At 36.1% G+C, this 22,452-nt stretch overlaps 1 protein-coding gene and 1 pseudogene across 15 annotated transcripts in view; both read right to left on the bottom strand.

Moving 5' to 3' along the window:
* The window catches only part of KHDRBS2 (KH RNA binding domain containing, signal transduction associated 2), a 581,162-nt gene that overhangs the window by 79,115 nt on the left and 479,595 nt on the right, over positions 1-22,452 (bottom strand). The gene's annotated exons all lie outside the window — the stretch shown is intronic.
* The window catches only part of LOC116635730, a 70,731-nt pseudogene continuing 49,972 nt past the window's right edge, over positions 1,694-22,452 (bottom strand).

Below are 22,452 nucleotides of genomic sequence, written 5' to 3'. Positions count from 1 at the left end.
TTTACTTAATGGGAGAATTCTAAAAAAGTCAATCTTGCAACCATCCTGTAAGATGTATAACTTTATGTACACACCTATACCCCCTCCAACACACACATGAACAGCTATTAGAGTGTGCACAGGAGGCTCTTGTGTTCTCAGGTGAAATTTAGGCATCCTATTCTCAACTCAAGGCTTCACCTCCCCTCTGGTGGAACAACAGTTACCATCACAGCCGGAATTTCCCACAGCTGAACAGGCCAGGCAGTCTAGCTCTCTATCTTGGGGATCACTGGGTCAGTAACTGGGGCATTCATTGTATTTGCCACAGGTGTCTCAGGGACTGCACACATCTTTTCTAGCATCCGTGCTATTGTTCTCCACCAAAATTCTAAAAAGATGGCTTCATTAACCCTCAGTTGTTACTCTAGACTCAAGAGCTCTAGCTTCTAACAGGAAGCAAGCAAGTTTTGTTTTGTTTTGTTTTGTTTTTGTGTTTGTGTCCCCACACGAGAAGAGCCAAGGAGGGGGGCAGGTACATATTTTCATAGCCTTCAACCCCCTAAATTTCCTATGTTTTCCCTGTTTCTATCTGTTGAAATGCTACTGATATCTAAAGGTTATTTTGTATTGTACAATCTTCAGGAACATTTTCCTGCTTCTTTCAAGCTTATGGTAACCCCTTGTCCTCTGAATTCTAATAGCCTGTGGTTTTTATCTTACCAGTACTTAGAACAGTACTAAACATGTACTGTATTTTTTTTATAATTTTCTCTCTTTTTAGAATTGAAGCTCCTGAAAAGCATGGACTATATCATAGTTAATCACCTTTTTTTGATGCCTTATGGTGTTTAGCATAATTTATTCCATAGAATATTTTCTCAATAAATATGTATTGAATTGTTAAATTAGCACAAAGGAGAGTATTCTCATCCAGAGTAGATATGGATTGACTCAAATCAATCACCACTAAAAGAGAAATATTTCAAATGATGATTATACAGTAGTATTATCTCTATGAAGAATAGCTTTACCATTTAGCTTGTGGAAGACTATTACATTTTCCCTTCTCACACTTTTACGTTTTTTTTAAAGTCTTACACCAAAAATCCATAGAACATATAGAACTCTTTCCTGGCAATGCACAATTTCATAAGGTATATAGGGCAGTGGTCCCCAAATAATTGTCCTTACTATAGAAGGGAAAGTAAATGTGGAGACTTATACATAATTTATTTTTGTTTTCTAGCATTTGATATGTTTATATAGTTTTCTTAGGACAAGTAAAATTATGAATCATGCTGGTAATGTTCTAAGATAAATCAGTAAAATAGACATACTCCCTAAAAAGCCAGTCAGTATCTGCAAGAGATTCAACTTCAATATGAATATTCAACCAAGAAATCAAAACATATTTTTCCCACTTTTGCTCCATTGTTTCTGCTGTTTCCTTTGAAGAAATTACTTTTTTAAAAAAGATTTTATTTATCTATTTGACAGAGAGAGAGAGACAGTGAGAGAGGGAACACAAGCAGGGGGAGTGGGAGAGGGAGAAGCTGGCTTCCCACTGAGCAGGGAGCGCGATGCGGGGCTGGATCCCAGGACCCTGGGATCATGACCTGAGCCGAAGGCAGACGCTTAACGACTGAGCCACCCAGGTGCCCCTACTTTTTTTTTTTTTTTAAATAATTTCTGTGCCCATGGTGGGCCTTGAACTCACCACTCTGAGATCAAGAATCACATGCTCTTCTGACTGAGCCAGCCAGGTGCCCCTGAAGAAATTACTATCTTATGTCTCAGCCTATTCACACATTTGTACTAAAAATTATGACTTTTTTTTGACGATAGAAAGATTTTCTTTATTAATGACCCCAGCTGTATTTCTTAGATACGGGGGTTTTGAACTCAAATACTTAGAAGAAAACAAGTTAAGATTGCTTGATCCTGCAACTCATTCCGAGCAACATACTGCAAGGTGCAACAGCTTGGAAGAGGGGGAAGAAGGCAAGGGTCACGTGAGGGAGGGAAGATAAAGAAAAGGAATTAAGTTGATCAAGTGGGATTCTTTTTTTTTTTCTTTTTTTAATTCTTAAGAAGTATGAAGTCCTTGCCAGCACAGCTCATTTCTGCAGATTATTTCCGAACATGTACAAAATGGAACCAAAACCGAGAACCCATTAAGAACCTGAAGCCGCGCAACATGAAAAACTACGATTACCCAGTAGCCTTCCGTTGCCCGCAGCCGCCTCCTCCTGCCCCCGAGATCTAGCGGTAAGAAAACGGTCTCCCCTGGGACTGTTTTCATTTCTTTTTCTCGACATCTGGGCATGCGCGGTTCAGCACCTTGAGGAAGTCGCCGTTTTTGCCGGCATCGTGTGTGAATCTAGCCTTAGTGCACTTGATGTGGTAGTGCAGATGGTCCCAGAACGTGTGGATCGTGATGTTGTCTCGAGCACTGGCGTTGGTGCGGCGAGGGGACAGCACGAAGGTCACAGAGCCAGTGTTGTCACCCATCGGAGCGTCCGTGTCTTTCAGCTCCAGAGGAGGTTCCCAGTGGCTAAAGGGGACCCGTGGGGCTGTGTGGCTGGCTCTGTGTCCTTCTTTGAACTCCTGCATGAACACTTTTCCAATGAGCACAAAGTCGTCATCCTTAAACACTGTGCTGAAGATTACTGTGGCTCTGTCCTTTTTAGACTCAACATACGTGGTCTCATCATCCCTCTAATGGATAACTGCCTCGTTCTCTCCTTCCTTGCCCTCTTCCTGGCATTGAAAGTATTTTTCAAAGACAGAAGCAAAACAATTTAGTGTCAACATGCCAGCCTGATGCACAACGGAATCCTTGGATGCCAGCAGATTTTCAAGGTCACATAGCAAAGAGACACTGTATCCTGATTGGGGATTTACCAAGAAACTGCCGTATGCCCTCTTTAATAACTAATCAGGCACCATGTGCCTGAAGTTCTTTGTAGAATTTCAAGGAAATACTATCATTTTTGTTTTGTCTCCATTGGGATCTGAAATATGATAGAGGACTCCATCGAAATCTGCAAATATTACTTCTACTGCTTCTTGTTTGTTACCAGTGGCCACGTTTTTGAACTTGAGCTCACGTGTCTCCTCGATGATGCCGTTGTTCACCTCCAGCAGGAATAGGGCAGTGGCTGGCCCTCAGGCCTGAACCCAGCCTGCCCAGCAACGGCTGATGGTCCAAGACTATTTCAGATGCTAATTAAATTATCAGGGTCTCAGAGTAGAATTTTCTATATCTGATGTCCCAGTGAAAGGGAAAAACAACTTCTGCAATTAAAAGTTTTAATGTCATTTCCTTCCAGCTGAAGACAGATGATTTGGCAGCTCTCACAAAAAAACAAAATGCCCAACGAAAAAAGACCATGTTTTCTGGAACATGGTCATGAAGAACATCACTTCTATCTTGAATTCCTTCATATCTGTGAAGTTATAAATTCTTTAGTTTTCTATTCTTTGAACCAAATTAAAGATCCTTACAAGATCCTTAAGAAATGCAATCTTGGCTATTTTCCAGATCTTCATCAAGTCCTCTACAATTTGCTTGTCACAATGTGAAGTGTAGCCTGATGTGAAGGCTACAGTGTGAAAGAAGAGGAGGATTTCTTTGTAGTTCCCCATGAATTATAGGTCACTTTATACATACACTTTATACTGGGAAAGGCAGCATACAGGATAGATGTGTATTACTATAAGCACATAGTTAAACAAAGCCAGCCCTTTTCCAATCTGCTTTGGAAAATACATTTCTCTGCCTTAATATGCCTACTAATTTTTCAATTTGATTTAAGCACTTCATCTTGAACCATGATTTCTGCACCAATTTTGGGTTTCAAATCTAAATAATTGTTCTCTCTATATATAGGCTTAAAATAATAGTAATTCACCAGAGTGTATATTAACCACTGAATTTATTATCCAAGCAATAGAGATAAAAGAAGAACAAGACTTAATTCCTGTCTTTGAGAGGTTCTCAGCCTGTGTGTTCTGATAAATGTTTAACAAATACCTCTTCGGGGGCGCCTGGGTGGCTCAGTTGGTTAAGCAACTGCCTTCGGCTCAGGTCATGATCCTGGAGTCCCAGGATCGAGTCCCGCATCGGGCTCCCTGCTCAGCAGGGAGTCTGCTTCTCCCTCTGACCCTCCTCCCTCTCATGCTCTCTGTCTCTCATTCTCTCTCTCTCAAATAAATAAATAAAATCTTTAAAAAAAAAAAAAAAAACAAAAAAAAACAAATACCTCTTCAAAAAAAGTATATGCATGTGTGTATGTGTGTGGTGTGTGTGTATGTATACATAGTTTCATTATAAATCTTACTGACATAAGCACACAATTTACAAATAAAAATCAAATTTGTAAATATGTATAAATTTAATTTATACTTAAAATAAAATTGTATATTTAATTTATATTAAAATTTATTGCACACAACTTACAGATAAAATATCTATTTTGTTTTATACACATACAACTTCAGTGTGACTTGCTATCTCTTGTAAAATCAGTTTTTATAATTTTGGTATTGCAATGATACCACAATAAATCACAAAACAGATAAAATATGACTACCATCTTTTTTTTCCAAGACACTCTGTGAATTTTAATTAGCATAAATACGAAGAAAATACACCTAGGAATATCCTAATAAAACTGCTGAAAATCAAAATTCAAAGGCATCCAGAAAAACTGGTATATTATCTTCAAAGTGAACAAAAAGAGACGAAGCAGAATTTTTCAACAGAAATGATGGAAGCAAGAAGACAACGGAATGACATCTGCTGTGTGATGACTATCTTACTCAGCAAATAAGACACCCTTGTATTGATGAACATTATAAATCTGACACGAATTTCATTTGAAATTTTCATTATTTTGGCAAGTAAAATAAAAGGAAAACCTCAAATATGTATGTCAACTTTATTTCTTTGTCAGTTATGTGAGCAACTTTGTTCTGAATTGGACAATGGCTTTCACATACTAGAACATTTCCTCAATTTTGTGTTCTGTTCACACTGTAAAGGCTATAGGCATAACACAATTTTAAGTTAAATCTGCATTATTAATATTTTCTCCATAGTGTTCTTAAATCTACATAATCAGTAACAAAAGATCAAGTCCTAGCTTTTGGCATTTGCTGGTATCTGTGGTGTAAATACTCTTACCATGGCTGATTTTAAGCTATCAACATGAAAAGCAACAAATTTGGGAAGAGATGAACAGTAGCACACCACTATATATTATTTCCACCATACAAAAGCAGCAGACATAAATAACCTAGAGCATAGATTGTAATAAAATAATCAAATAATGATGAACTTGAAAATATTAACTATCTCTGTCTTTCATATCATTTATTTAAATTTTTTAAATTTTATTTTATTATGTTATGTTAATCACCATACATCATTAGTTTTTTTTATGTTTTTTATTTTAATTTATTTTTTACTGTTATGTTAATCACCATACATTACATCATTAGCTTTTGATGTAGTGTTCCATGATTCATTGTTTGCGTATAACACCCAGTGCTCCATTCAATACATTTTAAGTTAGTTTAATTTAATTTTTAATAATAGCTGGGTTTAGCAACCAATTCACAAAAATCCTAAACATTTCACAAGGGGTCTCGTGAGCCAGCACGAGTCAGTTATAGCACACCCCTGCTCTTGGCCTATTACATACAGGAGACCAATAGATGTCTGAAAAATTGAAATACCAATGGGAAGCATTTAATAGAGTATGTAATAGGTGCTATGGGAGTACATTGGAAGGAATGCAAGAATGTCTAAGGAAAGGTCTTAGTTGAGATGGTTATTTGTGGATAAATCTGTATTTCTAGATGGACTAGCAGGTAGTGTGAGAGCTTTCCACTTTCCAAGAACATCAAGTGTGAATGCTCGGCAACATCAAAAGAAAGTCCTGTGGTTAGGGAACTGTTAGCAGTTGAATGTAACTAAAGCACAAAATGTCTATGAAATGGTAGGCAGTCGGGCTCAAGAAATAGATAGGAGGAAGGTTTGAAGTGCTTCCTATGACGTGGTAAGGAGTTTATCTGTAGCCTATAGGCAAGGATGGAATGACAAAATATATATATCTGCATTTTATAACTTTCTTCGATTCTTAAAAATTCCAAGTCTTTTGGGATGAGGCTCCATTCCCCCCCCACCTTTCTTGAATATGTTAATTATACTGTAAAACCCCTGGATGATAACTCCAACATCTGTCATCAGTGCCTTTATGTTTTCCTCTTGGTTTTTGTTGAATTGATATTGATTTTAACATGCCTTGTAATTTTTCAGTGAACTCTCCCCAATGTTGTGTATGGAAACTTGCGAAAGCTTTGGCTGACGGTATTTTCTTCCAAAGACGATTAAATGAACTGCCTGATAGGCAGCTAGAAAAGTAGCAGATGACCTTGATGTCATGGAGAGTTAGTTTCAGGCAACTGGGCATAGGGGTTTGAGGCTGAGACAGTCTGGGCTTCAAATAGAGCTCTGGAAGTCATCAGCAGATAGATGACAATTGAAATAACAACCATTGTTCAGACTATCTACTGAGATGAGAAGCTCAGGCTGCACCAGGCTCTATGTGAACACAGTGTTAGAAGTCCCACTCCCCTCTTTAATTGGTCTTTATCTCACCAGGAAATGGAAGGTACAAGTATCCACTGTAATAAATAGAATTATGTTTTCTACAAGAAGAACCCACTCTAAAAAGAAAATCAGTCTTGAATTCATAAAAAAAAGGTTATTTCTTGAAAAGCCTGTCGTAAAAGTCCCCATGCCAATGTATTTTCTTAACCTTGACATGTACCTGTGAGAATCTCTGGCTATCTCTGTGTGCCCATTACTGCCCCCACAGACACCAAATCAAAACATATTGACAAAAATGGAAACATAAATAGATTGTATATTAAACTTCCTCGATATATAGAGGTTTTCTAATCAGCACTCATTTGTGGAGTGTTTGAAGATTTCTTGTAACTCAAAAAGGGAATTATCACTCATAATAGTTTAGAACATCTCTGATCGCAGTTTAGACATGCATACATATGTTTCCAAAATATTAAATAATGTTACTGACAATTTGGCTAATGAGTGTTGTAATGAATTTACCTATTTAAAAAGTTTAGTTGGTGGGGTGCCTGGGTGGCTCAGTCCTTAAGCATCTGCCTTCGGCTCAGGTCATGATCCCGGGGTCCTGGGATCGAGCCCCACATTGGGCTCCCTGCTCTGCGGGAAGCCTGCTTCTCCCTCTCCCACTCCCCCTGCTTGTGTTCCTGCTCTCGCTATCTCTCTCTGTGAAATAAATAAATAAAATCTTTAAAAAATAAATAAAATAAAAAGTTTAGTTGGATCATATGAAATTGTCATGTTTGTAGGTCAAAAATGTCAAATACTGTCAATTTTCTATAGTCCAACCTAATACCAATATTAGAAACTATAATAACTAACATGTTTTTATCAACTAAAGAGAAGCAAAAATGTCTTATGATGCTAGTAAATTATCGTGGCTTCCAGAAGAAAATCATTTGGAAATTTAAATGATATGAAATGTCATCCTCACTTTGTATATACCTATACTTTCTTCGAAGACTTTTAAATTTAACAAGCACTGGTGACAGATTTAGCATTTGGTCATTATTCTCATTTCAGGTTTTATTTTCTGTAAAATGTCAGTGGGTATTAAAAGAAAATAAAAGGAAATAATATGGAATTTTCTAACACAATTGAGAGAAAAAGAAAATGAAGACAATATGCAATCAAGAACCATTAAATATTCTAGAATTAAGTAATTTAATTATGAGGGTCAAGATCATAAATTTGTCACCAAACACTAAAATATTAGGCACAGAAGCAATTTGCAAATGTTGCCCTTCAATGGTATTGAATGTAATTAACAGGTCAGATAGGAACTTGACATTTAACTTTCTTTATGAAGTGTGGTTGATTCTTATATGTTCCTTTTTTAACTTAATGAGTTAAATCATAAAATGCATAAAATCCACTTCATATATGATCTTTTGTTATTATAATAACACTTCCTGGTAATAATGCAAATTTAAAAACACATCATAAAATATTATTAAAACAAAAACTAAACACAGAATGCCAATGTTTTAATAGTCAATATTCCCATAGGATGTAATGATCAATGCTTATGACAAGTATCTCCTAAATTATGGATTATTTATGCTTTCTCATGTTTCTTTTCTTAAAAGTTTTATTTTTATGTGAATATCTCCCTACTTTTCATCATGCATTCCCTGTTTGGTGCTGTATAGATGAGTTTCTTACAATACAGAAGGGATTTTAATAGTAAGTTCCATTTCTTTTTTCCCACGGAAAGAAGGGCTGCCTATTACAGATTGCTGGTTGGTTTGGAGCAGCATGGTTATGGATACTCCCCAATGTGTAGCTTTTGTTACTGATGCAGTAGGTCAGTTCACTCACTCGCTGTGGGAAGTCATTATCTGTTCAAAACCATCCTACAACATAAGGGTCCACATAATCGGTGGGGATTCACTGCACCTAACAGCCGAACTCTGCAAGGAGGCAAAACTTGAATTTTCAGAAAGTTTTCTATGGAAATCAGTGAATAAGTCCCTAATAAGGGGTATTTTATAATACTTTCATTTTCTGTGTAGATTGTAGCTATTAATCAGCTTTTCCATTTATATGTACACTCTACATGAAGGTTAGAGATTTGCATATTTCTGAGACCTAACTTCTTTGGATATTAAAAGCTCCCAAAGAACTGTAAGACCATTTCTACCAAGTAGATAACTCTTATTCATGAACATGTTTTTTTTTCTGTTAAAAAACTGTATAATAAAACAAAGTACATCACAAACTCTACATTAATAAAAATAATAAAACTTGCTGCTTGGTGAAGACAGAGGGAAGTAGTAGCTATTTACAAAATGCTTCCATGATATAACTTAAATTGGACATCCTGTAATATTTTAGTTAGTTTTCCCCCTAACATGCCATGAAATGTTGTTAACTTTGTTTCTTAAGAGGATTCATTTGTCAATAGATTTCTCCCACCCCATTTTTATAAATGCCTCTTAACACTTTAGAAATCAGGCAGCAGTATGTTCAATCTAATTAATGAACAGAACTATGACTAATGAAACTGGAAGTTTACAGCAATGTACTAATGAATGTTAGTTTGCTAATGGAACCATTTTAAATGGATGCTTTGTGTACTTCGCATCATAAGCATCAATCCTGCTTTAGAATAGAACCCAAAGCAAATGCTTTAAAATCAGCATTATAAGTCTCTACGGCCTTCTAACTCACTCAACAGAAAAAGAGATAAAATTGGTAAACATTGTCATGACTAAGAATAGGATCAAGTTTTAGAAGACAATTCATGTTTTTCATTCATAAGTACCAAAAGGCTAAAGATAAATAGCAGGGCACTGTCATAACTTCATATATTTCTAATCATAGGTACCCAGTGGGCTGGCCACACAGGGGGAGAGTTTCTTTTTTTAATGTCTTTTTACCTCCAATAATCTATCTAGTTGCCTTGAGGCTGCTGTTGTTTCAGGCTCTAAGAAATGAAAGCCTAAAAAGTTGTTAACATCATTGTAGCTGATCGGATTCAACCTGTGCATGGCAGGGCATAAATTAGAAAACAAAAGAAAACAGAATCCGAAATCTTAACATCCCATAATGACTCTTGCCACACTTCTTGGCGATATGATTTTGGTTGTGGAAGCAGGGATTTTAATAGCTTGCAGAACAAGACTATGATGGCATGATGTATCTGTTTAATATTTTTCAGTATTTCTCCCCCAAAATATTTGAGCTCTGATCTTTAGTAACATTTTTTTTCAATTAAAAAACAATTTAAGAATCTATCATTTACATTCATAAATAAAGCAATTTTGGTATTTAGTTTTATACAATTATCACTTTCTAATAAATTATTCATCAGGCAAATGCGTATCAAAATGAAATAATGATTTCATGTAAGCCAGTTAAGTAATCTTCATCTTTGTGATTTTTTTTTCTGTTATATGGTACTATATATATAAGCAAAATTATTTTATTATCCAAAGGTGAAAGAATTTCTAATCTTTACAGATTACTATGTTTAGAAATATAGCAAGATACAACAATGCCTTTCTTTTCATCCTTAACCTTCTGATACTTCTAGTGAAAAATATGAGTTGTCTTCTAAAACTTGGTCCTGTTCTTAGTCATGACAGCATTTCCTGATTTCATTTTTCTGGATTTTTTTTTTCTGTTTCAGCAGTGCTTATTTTCATGGAGAAGATGTAAACATTCACATTAAGTTAAAAATAAAATATTTATTTTGACATTGAGTAGGGAGGGGTCTCACTGCTGAATTAGCTTTAGTTCTGATCTTTATTAGTCTACTTTTTAAACTACTCTCACCTACTCTGGTCAGAACTTGCTTTTTTTTTTTTTTTTTTTTTTTTTTTAAGATACCTCAGGCTGTCCTTGGGGCTCATGATTCAAGCTATGTTGGAAACCCGCAGCGTGCCAGACTGAGCAGGCAGGGACCCTCCATCTTCACTGCAACCGGACTAGGTGTATTTTAAGTTTTACATGAGATTTCTTTAAAAACTTCAATCTAAAAGGTTTCATAAACCATGGTAGAGAGCATTCTGCTTTATTAAACATCATGTGTTCTATTATAACTCCCAAATGTTAGCTATTCGGGCTAAAGATATCAGTTTGCCATATAGAAACTCAAATTTCTTTTCTTTTTTCTTTTTTTTTTAAAGATTTTATTTATTTATTCATGAGAAACAGGGAGAGAGAGAGAGAGAAGCAGGTTCCCTGCAGAGCAGGGAGCCTGATGTGGGATTCGATCCCAGGACTCTGGGATCATGACCTGAGCTGAAGCTAGACACTTAACCAACTGAGCCACCCAGGTGCCCAGAAACTCAAATTTCTATCAAAGGATCATTCAGATTGCTGAATTATTCTATTAACTATTCATTTACTCTGTGACAACTCATTTCTTTCCAAATTTAACATTGCATTGGCTTATAATGTTAAAATTCCTATTGTATTTCATACTTGGAGACTTTATATATCCTAGTGCAGTGCTTTCCAATAGATCTTTCTGTGATGTTGGAAATTTTCTGTGCTCTGTGCTGTCCGATATGGTAGTCATAGTCAGATGTCGCTGTTGAGTACATAAATGTGGCTGGTGTGACTGAAGAACTGAATTTTTAATTTTATTTAATTTTAATTAATTTTAATTTTAAGATTAAGTGGCCATACTGAACACTGAAGCACTTAGTGAATATATATATATATATGAAATATTCAGCTGTCAGAAATTTTTTAATGTCTGCTTTCTTTTTCAGTTCAAACTTAAGGAGAAAGAGCCAAAAGATTTAGATTTTATAAGTGATTTCATTTTGATAGCAAAAATGATGTATCTTTTGAATCTACCTTCCACTCTGCCTTCATCTTTTTTGTCTCATTGTATAAATTATCCTTGATTTTCTCTTTTGATTTTGAGTGATTTTGCTTTCTAATGAATGAAATGGACTGAGAACTTGGAGGGCATTTTTAATAAACTGACTTTTTTGGGAGTATTCATAACTAACATGAAGATACCATTAATGACATAATAATCTTTGATTGTTCTGAGAAAATTTCAATATGTAAACATCCAAACAATAGCAAAGAGCAATGAGCTTAGGGGAAATGAAAAACACTTTCTGATTCTGCACTTATCCTTCTTATAATCATTTTTTTAAAAGATTTATTTATTTATTTACTTATTTATTTGAGCAAGAGAGACAGCGTGCAAACAGGGGGAGGGGCAGAGAGAGAGGGAGAGAGAGAATCCCAAGCAGATTCCCCTCCGAGTGTGGAGCCAGATGCCAGGCTTGGTCTCACAACCCTGAGATCATGACCTGAGCCAAAATCAAGAGTCTAATGCTTAACCGACTGAGCCACCTAGGTGCCCCCCTTCTTATAATCATTTTAAAAAATTAACGAAAGAGGAGACAAATAGCCCCATATGTGTGAATCTTCGGTGATTTAAAGACTGCTGTCTTAAAGCAGCCCTTCAGTTGTCAGTTCTGCTGTATTCCTTATTGTTTCCTTATAAACTAATAGAATGACCTCTGTGTTTTATGCTTGAGGAGGCTTTCAACATTCACAAAATTGATAATGAAGAGGTTTTTTTTTCAAAATGAACTTTATTATTTTTTTGTAGTTTCATGTTTTTATTTAAATTCCAGTTAGTTAACATACGGTGTACTGTTAGTGAAGAGTTATTTTAAGTATAAATAAGATTAGTGTGTGGAAAAGGGTAGAAGTCACCAGAAACATGTTATGTGTGATAGTATCCATTTTTTTAAAGAACCAAAACAACAAAACAACATTCTTGCCACAAGGAGGATATAAACATAGGGAGAAGAAAGTCAGGATTGAGAAGAGCATCACAAGAGATGAAAGGTCAGTTTTTAAAACTCTGTGTTATTCTTAAATCTGAGACCAGTGAATAACGACTACTTTTGTTCCAGTAAATGGTAACAGAAATGAAGGAAGCAGAATGGTAGTAGTGAGTCTTGTACAAAGACTGGTAAATATAGAGAACAACAAAGGGAACAAGCCAGACCAGTCTACTGCCTAGATTTCTGTTAAATCTCCTTGATTAAGACTCTTCTATTAAAAAAGAAAAAGACTCCTCTAGCCACGTAGCACATAGTGGGCTTTTCTGAACTTCCACTGTTCTTTTCATAGGACCGTGATTAGCTACAGGTACCGTCGCTTATCCCCATTCACCTCGCTAATCCACTAGGGTGCTCTGCTCACCAGCTCTGGTCCATTTCTTTGGAAAGCAATCAAGTGTTCCCATACAAATCCATCTTCTGATTCTATGCCTCTATATTTCCCTTCTAAGCCTTTAACATTTCTTTATTTCCCTCTCTTGTATTTTCCTTGTTTACCAGGGAGTAACTGCCTCCCTCTTCTCATTTGTGACCAAAAGAACAAGCCAAAAAAAAAAAAAAAAGAACTAGGAGGCAATAAATCATCCCAGGGATAGTCAAATTTGACAAATGTTAATGTTCTTTCCAAGGTCAAATTCCCATGTTTCTGATTTTATCTTGAGTAGCCTTGCATATAAATGGTGTTATGTCTATAGTAAAAACAAGGTAAACTATGATAGTAACTGTAATGTTATTGCTATTATTAGCATAGCAAACGGAAATATACAAAGATAATATTTTATAATATGGCATAGTACAGTAAAGAATTTTGAGTGACATATTTTGGGATCTGTGCTAAACACTTTCCATAGATTACTCTGTTAATTGTTAGGAGGCTACTACTTTTATGCATACTCATTTTACAACTGAGGATATCCTTATATAATTTCTAAAGTAAAGTACTAAGTAGGGGTGCCTGAATGGCTCAGTCAATTAAGCGTCTGCCTTGGGCTCAGGTCATGATCTCAGGGTCCTGGGATTGAGTCCTGCACCCTGCATTTGGCTCCCTGCTCAGCCGGGAGTCTGCTTCTCCCTCACCCTCTTCCCTCCCCACCTCCCCGCTTGTGCTCATACATGTGGGTGCTCTCTCAAATAAATAAAATCTTAAAAAAAAAAAAAGTAAAGTACTAAGTACCTAAAGGACCAATGACTCAACTTCTGAAGTTCTTGAATAACCCTGTATTTTCAAAATTTATACTCAATTTCCCAACTCCTGCAACTACTAATAGTTTCTATATATTGATTCCTACATCAGGGATAATATATGTGTCCTATTGCAAGAGCCCAAACTTTATAATTTGACACACAGATGGGAAAGATGCTCAGAGAAAAGGGAACAGAACCATCAGCTAAATAACACACGGCTAAACTGTCCATGATGCAATCCATCACATTTTTGCTAAACAAACATAACACCTAAATGCTGAATAGTGCTGGATTTCACCCGGAAAAGGAGTAACGAGCTGTTAATTCAATTCTAGGGATTAACCAAATTGGCACACTCTGATGGAAGGGCCTGCTGGCAGAAAAAACTTGAGGGAAGTGTATCAGTTTGCTAGAGCTGCTATAACAAAATACCACAGACTGGGTGGTTTAACAGAAATTAGTTTTCTCATAGTTCTGGAGGCTAGAGGCCCAAGATCAAGATGTCAGAGGTTCAGTTTTTTCTGAAGTCTTTCTCCTTGGCTTGTACATGGCTGCCTTCGCGTTGTGTCCTCACTTGGGCCTTTCCTCTGTGAGTGCACTCCTGGTGTCTGTGTCCCAATCTCCTTTCTCATAAGGACACAAGGTATATTGGATTAGGGCCCATCCTAACAATACCATTTTAACGTAATTACCTCTTTCAGGCCCCTATCTCCAGATACAGTCATATTCTAATGTACTGAGTGTTAGGGCTTCAACATAGGAATTTGAGGTGGGCGAGACACCATACCGGCCATGACAGGAAGGCAGCACACCTCACAGGCAAGAGTGGGAAGGCCCTGACACATCACACATCTAGCACTGGCGTGTAGGCCGAGTCTCCTCAGATTGCCCTAGGTCTGAAAGTCCCATTCAACATTTTGATGGCACATAGATTGTTCTGCAAGATAAGGATTACTTTTCCCATTTTGCAGATGAGAAGAGTAAGTTTCATAGGGTTTAAGTAACTTGCTCAAGATCTCACAGATCAATAGATAGCAGACAAGACTTGACGGAGCTTTAGCTGATTCTAAATCCTAATGTTTTTCCATCAAATCAGTGTGCTAAATCTGCTCTTCTATAAGCCAAATATCCAACACAATTGTAACTGAAATACAAAAAGATATGTTACTCAATTGCATTATTTTTAAACTTTCATTCCATTAGCTTTCTCCAATATTTGTCTCTAATATTACAGACTTAAACAAACTGAAAACCTAATTATTTCACTTGACAAGTGTATTTTGAGTGTCTGCAAGGTGCCAGGCAGTATTTCAGTGATTGTGCTACATGAATAAATAAAACAAAAATCTCTCTATAAATTGAGATGATATTCTAGTTGCTGGCTTATAGTGGAGATAAAGAATAAACAAAGTGATTAAACTGAGTATATATTATGCTATATGGAGATAGATATCTGGAAAAAAATTAGAGCCAAGTTTTTGGGATGGGGCAGTGGGTGTGGAAATTTTAATAAGGTAGTCAGGGCAGGCTTTCCTGAGACAGATTTATAGTACTGTTTGAATAAGATGTGTTTTGGACTGCAATAATAGTATTAATAGTAACTTAAAAAGACTTACAGAAATTACTGGGGCTTAAGCTCTTAGTTCACTTTTATTGGCTATTTTATTCATGGCCATTTTATTCATGGCTATGTATGTGTCTGAAAACCAACTAGAACTACATTGGATTCAGTAGTTCACAGACTGGAAGGAAAGGCAGCTCTAAGAATGCAATAAACACACCATTCATGTCGTTCTTCCTCACTCTCTCCCCTCTCCATCCCTTCCCCTTTCCTATTCTTTCAATTTCTCATCTTGCTGTCTTTCCGGCATCTCTACTTTACAGGGAACATAGGCACTCACTGCTCTGTAGTCACATTATTTAGCAGCTAACCATAGAGAGAAGAAGTTTCTCTCTCAGCTTCGGTTTTCAAACTTCAGTAATCAGCGAAGATCCTATGCTTCTCTTCGTACCTATCATTACTTCTGGGGGGTGAGGAGTCATGACTTGAATGGTCTGGTACCCTCAAAACTGTATGAGCACTTCTCAGAAAGAGGAGGGTGGTATTTTGGACAGGTAATAGTAACTGTTGAGTAGAATGTATATAAACATCTTTCTTTAAGCAGAGAAGAGATTATAACTTACAGTCAGTCCGCTCCACTGAGTTAGTCAGTAATGGTTATGCTAAACAAATTGCGGATCATTTGTTTATATTTGTGTAGTGTTGAGATCTGTATTTTCTTCCCCAGGACGATATGGAAAGAGAAGAAAGTATGGAGATGGGAGGAAGTGTGGGGATTGGTCCAGACGTGCAGAAAAGCTTCAAATCTGTTACCCACGTCTCCAATTAATGTGTGTTGTAAAATGGTGTGGTCAACTGATAATAACTCCCAAAAATATGTCCATGTCCCAGTCCCAGGAATCTGTAAATGTTACTTTATTTGGAAAAAGGGATTTTGCAGATGCAATTAAGTTAAGGATCTTGAGATAAGGAGATTGTCCTGTATTAATCTGAATGGGCTCTAAATACTGTCACAAGTGTCCTTAAGAGAGAGAGGCAGAGGTTGATTACACAAGCGCTCACGCACAGACACACACACACACACACACCACAAAGACAATATGACCACAGACACACACACACACACACACACACACACACACCACAAAGACAATATGACCACAGAGGCAGAGGCTGCAGTGATGCTGTCATAAGCCAAGGAATCCAACAGCCACCAGAAGCTGGAAGAAGAGTCTTTCCAGGTTTTCCAACACCTTGATTTTGGACTTCTGGACTCTTAGAATTCTGGACTCTTAGAACTCTGAGAGAATAAAGTTTTATTATTTTAAGCCACTTAATTTGTGGTAATATGTTACCGCAGCCATAGGGTGAGAAGCTAGAAGCTTTCTGCATTAAAACAAAACACCTGATCCACGGCTTCTGGTCGGGGCCGCAAGAAATACACTGATGACCTGTACCATTATTCATGAGCGGGGCAAGAGAGTATTTCAGCTTCGCGAGCTCACCAAGCCTGAGTCCTATGTGTGCTGCGGACTTCGTGTTCCGGAAGTGAGCAGGTGAGCCTATGATTACTTCTCAGAACTTGTCTCTCTCTAAATTGAGGTACAAGTCGGAGAATCAAGGGTTATAAACCCAGACTATGTTTAGAGCCCCACAGGGCAGGATTTTAGGAACTCATAGAAGTAACTGTCTTTCGGGTACGGACTGTGTCTTACCTTGCTTGGCATCAGCCTTCCCACTTGATGCAGGATCTGACAGAGGACCTTGCTCATGGTTTTTATAAATCTTTGTAATTGATTATTGAAAGAAAATGCTGCATCGGCTGTGGAAGCTACTTACTGACTGTGGAATGGATCTAAGTCAAGAAATAATAGAAGCAAGAAAAAGTTAGGAGTACATAGAGGGATCTGACAAGCATGAATTTAAGGAAATGTTTCTTAAACTGTAACTTTGAAGGCCAGTGTAAGGTATTGAAATGATAGCAATGTTTTTCAACCCACAGAGTTAATGGATGGGATATTTTCAATGTGAAGCTTTTCTTCCAGATATTTTCATTACAATTTTGACTTTAATACCAAATCTATAGTAGAATTTAGTGTAACAATATCTGTTTGAGCCCAAATGAAATTTTACATCTAACAAGTTAATATTTCATGAAATTTTGCAAAGATTACTTCCAGGCACTCTCTTCTCTGAAGTAGTTTGACATGTATGGATTTATGTTATCCTATGTATGAGATTATTTTTATGCTCAAGGATGTATGAAAATAGAATACCAAAAGGGATTAGGTATAACATACTTTCTAAAGAAATGTTTTAGAAGTTAGATATCAAAATGAGTTAATAAAATCTCTTGATATTTTTCCTGAGCCCCATCCTGAGATTCTAATTTAATTGGTCTGTACTAGGGACTGAGCATTGGGAAATTCTTAAAGTTCTCCAGATTACAGTAATGGACAGACAGATTTGGGAACCACTGTTTTGGAGTCTTATTAGCCCTAGACTATGGAGGAAAGTTCCTATTGAGGCTGACAGTTCATCAAAACTAGTCTACAGAAAACCCCCCACGCAAACAAACAAAAAAGCAAAACAAAAAGAAACCAAAACAAAAAATCCCCCCAAACCAGAGCCTATAACAAAATATCTGCCATGAGAACCTAGGCAGCGCCCAAGGCCATCAACTTGCAATCATGCATAAAAATCAGTAGATTCTTTGAAAAATTTACTTTAATGCACAATTAATTGCGTTAATCAGCAAAAACTCAGATCTGGGAATGCTGATCAGGAAATAAACAGCAATCCATTTTATTGAAATGTGAGACCTTAAAAAAATAGCTCTTAAATAATTATCCCTCCTTCCTGTCACTTCTAGATCTTGCTATCTGAATTTTTAACAGCTTTATTCAACTATAAGTAATACATGGTATACCCCACAAAACATTTTTCAGGTGTACAGTTTGACACAGGAATGCACAATCAAGATGATAAACCTATCCATCAGCCCCTGTCCCAGGCAACCCCCATCTGGTTTTTGTTCCTATAGTTTACATTTTCTAGAATTTTATGTAAATGGATTCATTCACTATGTACTCTTTTTCATTTACCTTCTTTCACTTAGCATAATTATTTGGAGATCCATCCATGCTTTAGCTTTCATCAAAGTTCATTCTTTTTTATTGCTAAGTAGTAGTCTATGGGATAAGTTTGCTTATCCATTAATCTGCTCCACATGCTCTTGAGAAGAATGTGTTAATTCTGCTGTTGTGGTTTACCCTAAACCCAACGGTTAGGATGAGTTGGTAGTGCTGTTCAAGTCTTCTACATCCTTGCTGATTTTCTGTTTGCCTGTTCTGTCAGTTATTGAGAGAAAGATTGAAACTCTCACTGTAATTGTTGATTTATCAATTTCTTATTACAGTTCTCAGCTTTTACTTAAAGAATTTGAAGTGCTGTTTTTAAGGGATTAAAAATTTAGGATTGTTATGTTTTATGATGTTATATTATTGCTAATTGGTGCCTTTATCATAGTAAAATTATCTTTTTTATCTCTTTTAATAGGCTTTGCTCTGAAAATAACTTTGATATTAAAACAGCCACTAAAACTTTTAAATAGCTTTCTTGACATATTTACAACCGTCAAGTTCATATGTTTACAGGATACAAGACATTGTTTTTTAGTATATTTATGAGTCATGCAATCATCAACACAAGCTAATTTTTAGATTTTCATCATCCCCTCAAAAAAGCTTATGCCTATTAGCAGTCACTCTTCATTAACCCCATTCCTGCAAATCCCTTACTTATCTAGTCAACAACCAATCTCATTTCTCTCTCTATAAATCGCTTATTCTAGACATTTAATATAGGCAGAACCACATATTCTGTAGTCTTTTGTAATTGGCTTCTTTCACCTAGCATAATATTTTTGAGTATCATCCATGTGCTCACATGTATCAGCACTTCATTCCTTTTAATTACCAAATAATATTGCATTGTATGGGCATACTACATTTTCTTTACCTAGTCGTCAGGCGATGAGTATTCTCCTTGGTGGTTATCACGCCTAAGGCTGCATTGAGTATCTGGCTACAACTTTTTGTGTGGACATATATTTCATTTCTTTTGTATATATTCTAAGGAATGGAATTGCTGGGTGTATGTACCTCTATGTATGGCATTTTTTGGAAGTGGCAAACTATTTCCAATCTGGATACACTATTTTACATTTCCACCAGTGATGTATGGAGGTTCCAGTTTTTTCACGTGCTTCCCATCAACTTTCTTTTGATTAGTAGGAGCATGGTTTATATTTTTACATCCTTTCGTATGTACCCTATTTGTATCTTTATATTTAAAGTACAATTTTTGTAGGCTGCATAAAGTTGCATCTCTTAAAATTACTCAATATGATGATCTTTGCCTTTTAATGGGGTATTTAGAACATTTACATTTTGTATCATTATTGACATGGTTAGGGTTAAAACTATCATTGTGCTATTTGTTTTCAATTTGCCCCATTTGTTCTTTGTTCCCTTTTTCACTCTTTTCTGACATCTCTTGAATTAATTCAGTATTTTTAATCATCCAATTTAATTTCTTTTGTTATCTTATTACTATTATTGTTATTTTGGTGATATCTTTATAGTATAAAATTTAGGTTATCACAATCTACTTTCATGTGATATTTACCACTTCATTATTGTATAAGAATCTTTTATTAGTCTATTTCCCTTTCTCCCCTATGCTGTTATGCTATTGTCATACAATTTATTTATGTCATACAATTTATTTTCATATATCTCTTAGTCAATTTTGTTTTTAAGCAATAAAAATATTAAGAAAAACATCTTATATATTTGCTCATCTTGTGTATTTGCACTTATTTAGTGCTCTTCATTCCATACGTAGATCCAGATTTCCATCTACTATAACGATTTTACTTCTGCCTAATGAGCTACCTTAGTAGTTTTTTGTAGTTTGAGTCTGTTGTTGATGAATCATTTCAGCTTCTGTATGTCTGAAAAAGTGTTTATTTCACCTTCATTTTTGAAAGATTTCTTTTTTCTGGGTATAGAATTCTAAGCTGACAAATTTTTTTCCTTTTTTCCCCCCAATACTTTAAAAATTGCTCCACTGTCTTTTTGTGTGCACTATTTCTGAGAAATCTGCTATTCCCCTGATCTTTGTACCCCTGCACATAATGTGTCCTTTTTCTTTGGCTGTTTTTACAAATTTCTCTTTATTGCTGTTTGATTATGATGTGCTTTAGAATAGTTTAGAATAGTTTTCTCTATGTTTCTTGTGCTTTGTGCTTCCTAGACATATGGGCTTAAATAGTTTTCATGGAAATGGAGAAGTTTCAGCTCAAGTCTTTTTCAAATAATTTTCTATCCATCCCTTTTTCTACTTCTTTATACTTGGCTTCTTGAAATTACTCCATAACTTACTGTGCTCTATTTTTTTGTTCTCTGTGCTTCATTGTGAATAGTTTCTATAATATTACTAGTCTTCAAATTCACTAATCTTTTCTTCAATGTCTTATCTTTTTTTTTCTTCAATGTCTTATCTGCTATTAATCCCACCAGTTTCTTTTCCATCTTATATATTGTAATTATCATATCTAGAAGTTTGAATTGTGTCTTAAAATATTTTCCATGTCTCCACTTACCATTTTGAACAACTAGTATATAGTTATAACAACTGTTTTAGTGTCCTAGATTACTAATTATAACACCTGTGCCAAATTCTGGGTAAGTTTTTATTGATTCTTCCCTTTATGATGTCTTGTGATTTTCCTACTTCTTTGCATGCCTGGTATTTTCTATTGGATGCCATGCCTTGTGAATTTTACCTTCTTCAGTGTTGGATGTTTTTCATTTCATGTAAATAGTCTAGAGCTTTGTTCTGGGATGCAGTTTAATTATGGAAACCAATTTTTCTTTTAAGCCTTGCTTCTAATATTTGTTAGGTGGACTAGAACAGTGCTCAGCTTAGGGCTCATTATTTCCCACCACTGAGACTTTTGTATGTACCCTACTCAATGTCCCATTCATAATAAAGGATAGTTTCCAGTATGAAAATTGGGAACAGGTACTATTCCTAGTCCTGTGCAAGTGCTGGACACTGTTACTATTGATTCTTTTAGGCAGTAATCTTTTTCCCAAACTCAGATATTTATTCACATATGTGCTAATCAATATTCTGCAGATTCTAGAATTCACTGTGCATTTCTCTCCTGTCCAGTACTCTTAGGATCTCTATCTGCCTTGGCTTCCCTGGACTCTCAGCTCAATTCAGGGAGTTTGCTGAGCTCCACATGAGACTGTCCTCACTATATCACAGCCTAGAAACTCTCAAGCCTGTAAGCTGGGGCAGTTGCAGGGCTCATCTCATTTGTTTTCCATCTCTCAGATACCACTGTCCATCACTGACCAATGTCCAGTGTCATGAAGTTGTTGTTTCATATATTTTGTGTGCTTTTTGTTGTTTTGGGTGAAAGAGTACATCCAATTCATGTTTACTCCATTTGGCCAGAAGTGCTTGTTACCTGAACTTAACATTCTGCTTGTAAGTATAGCCTTGTATCTTTATCTTTCACTACATCATGAGTTTTTGACAGGTAGATTCTTTCTGGGTTTTCATCTTTTTTTTTTTTTTAAGATTTTATTTATTTATTCATTTGAGGGGGGAGGGGCAGAGGGAGAGGGAGAGAGAGAATCTGAAGCACACTCCATACTCAGTATGGAGCTGATATGGGGCTCAATCACATGACCCTGAGATCATGACCTGAGCCGAAATCAGGGGTGGGATGATTAACTGACTGAGCCACCCAGGCGCCTCCTGGGTTTTCATCTTAATATCTGCCCCCATTGACGGTTGGTATATATATTAAGTATTTCATAAATGTTTGATGAATTTGAACAGTTAAAGTTCCAAGTAGGGATTTCTGGAATCTTGTACATGGTACTTGCTGTAATTTAGAAACATGAAAAGTTAGCCTCGCTGCCCCCCAGCCTCATTTTATAACGTATCAAATATGGCTCACAAGGATTAAATATCTTTTCCCAAACTAGTTAGAGTCCAATATAAAATGCAGTTCTGTTATATGATGTTAAGCAAATTACTTAATCAACTTGTGGTGGATGATTTCTATCCATTTATAAAGTGGATATAGTAATACTGGCTCTAAATAAATGATTGTTATGTGGCTGAAATGAAAGCTCAGTTTGTGTGTAGTCAAC

Source organism: Phoca vitulina, unplaced genomic scaffold (assembly GCF_004348235.1).
Source record: "Phoca vitulina isolate PV1807 unplaced genomic scaffold, GSC_HSeal_1.0 scaffold11, whole genome shotgun sequence".
Lineage (NCBI taxonomy): Eukaryota > Metazoa > Chordata > Mammalia > Carnivora > Phocidae > Phoca > Phoca vitulina.
The sequence above is the reverse complement of the archived record's forward strand: the minus strand, read 5'-3'. Positions and strand labels throughout refer to the sequence as shown.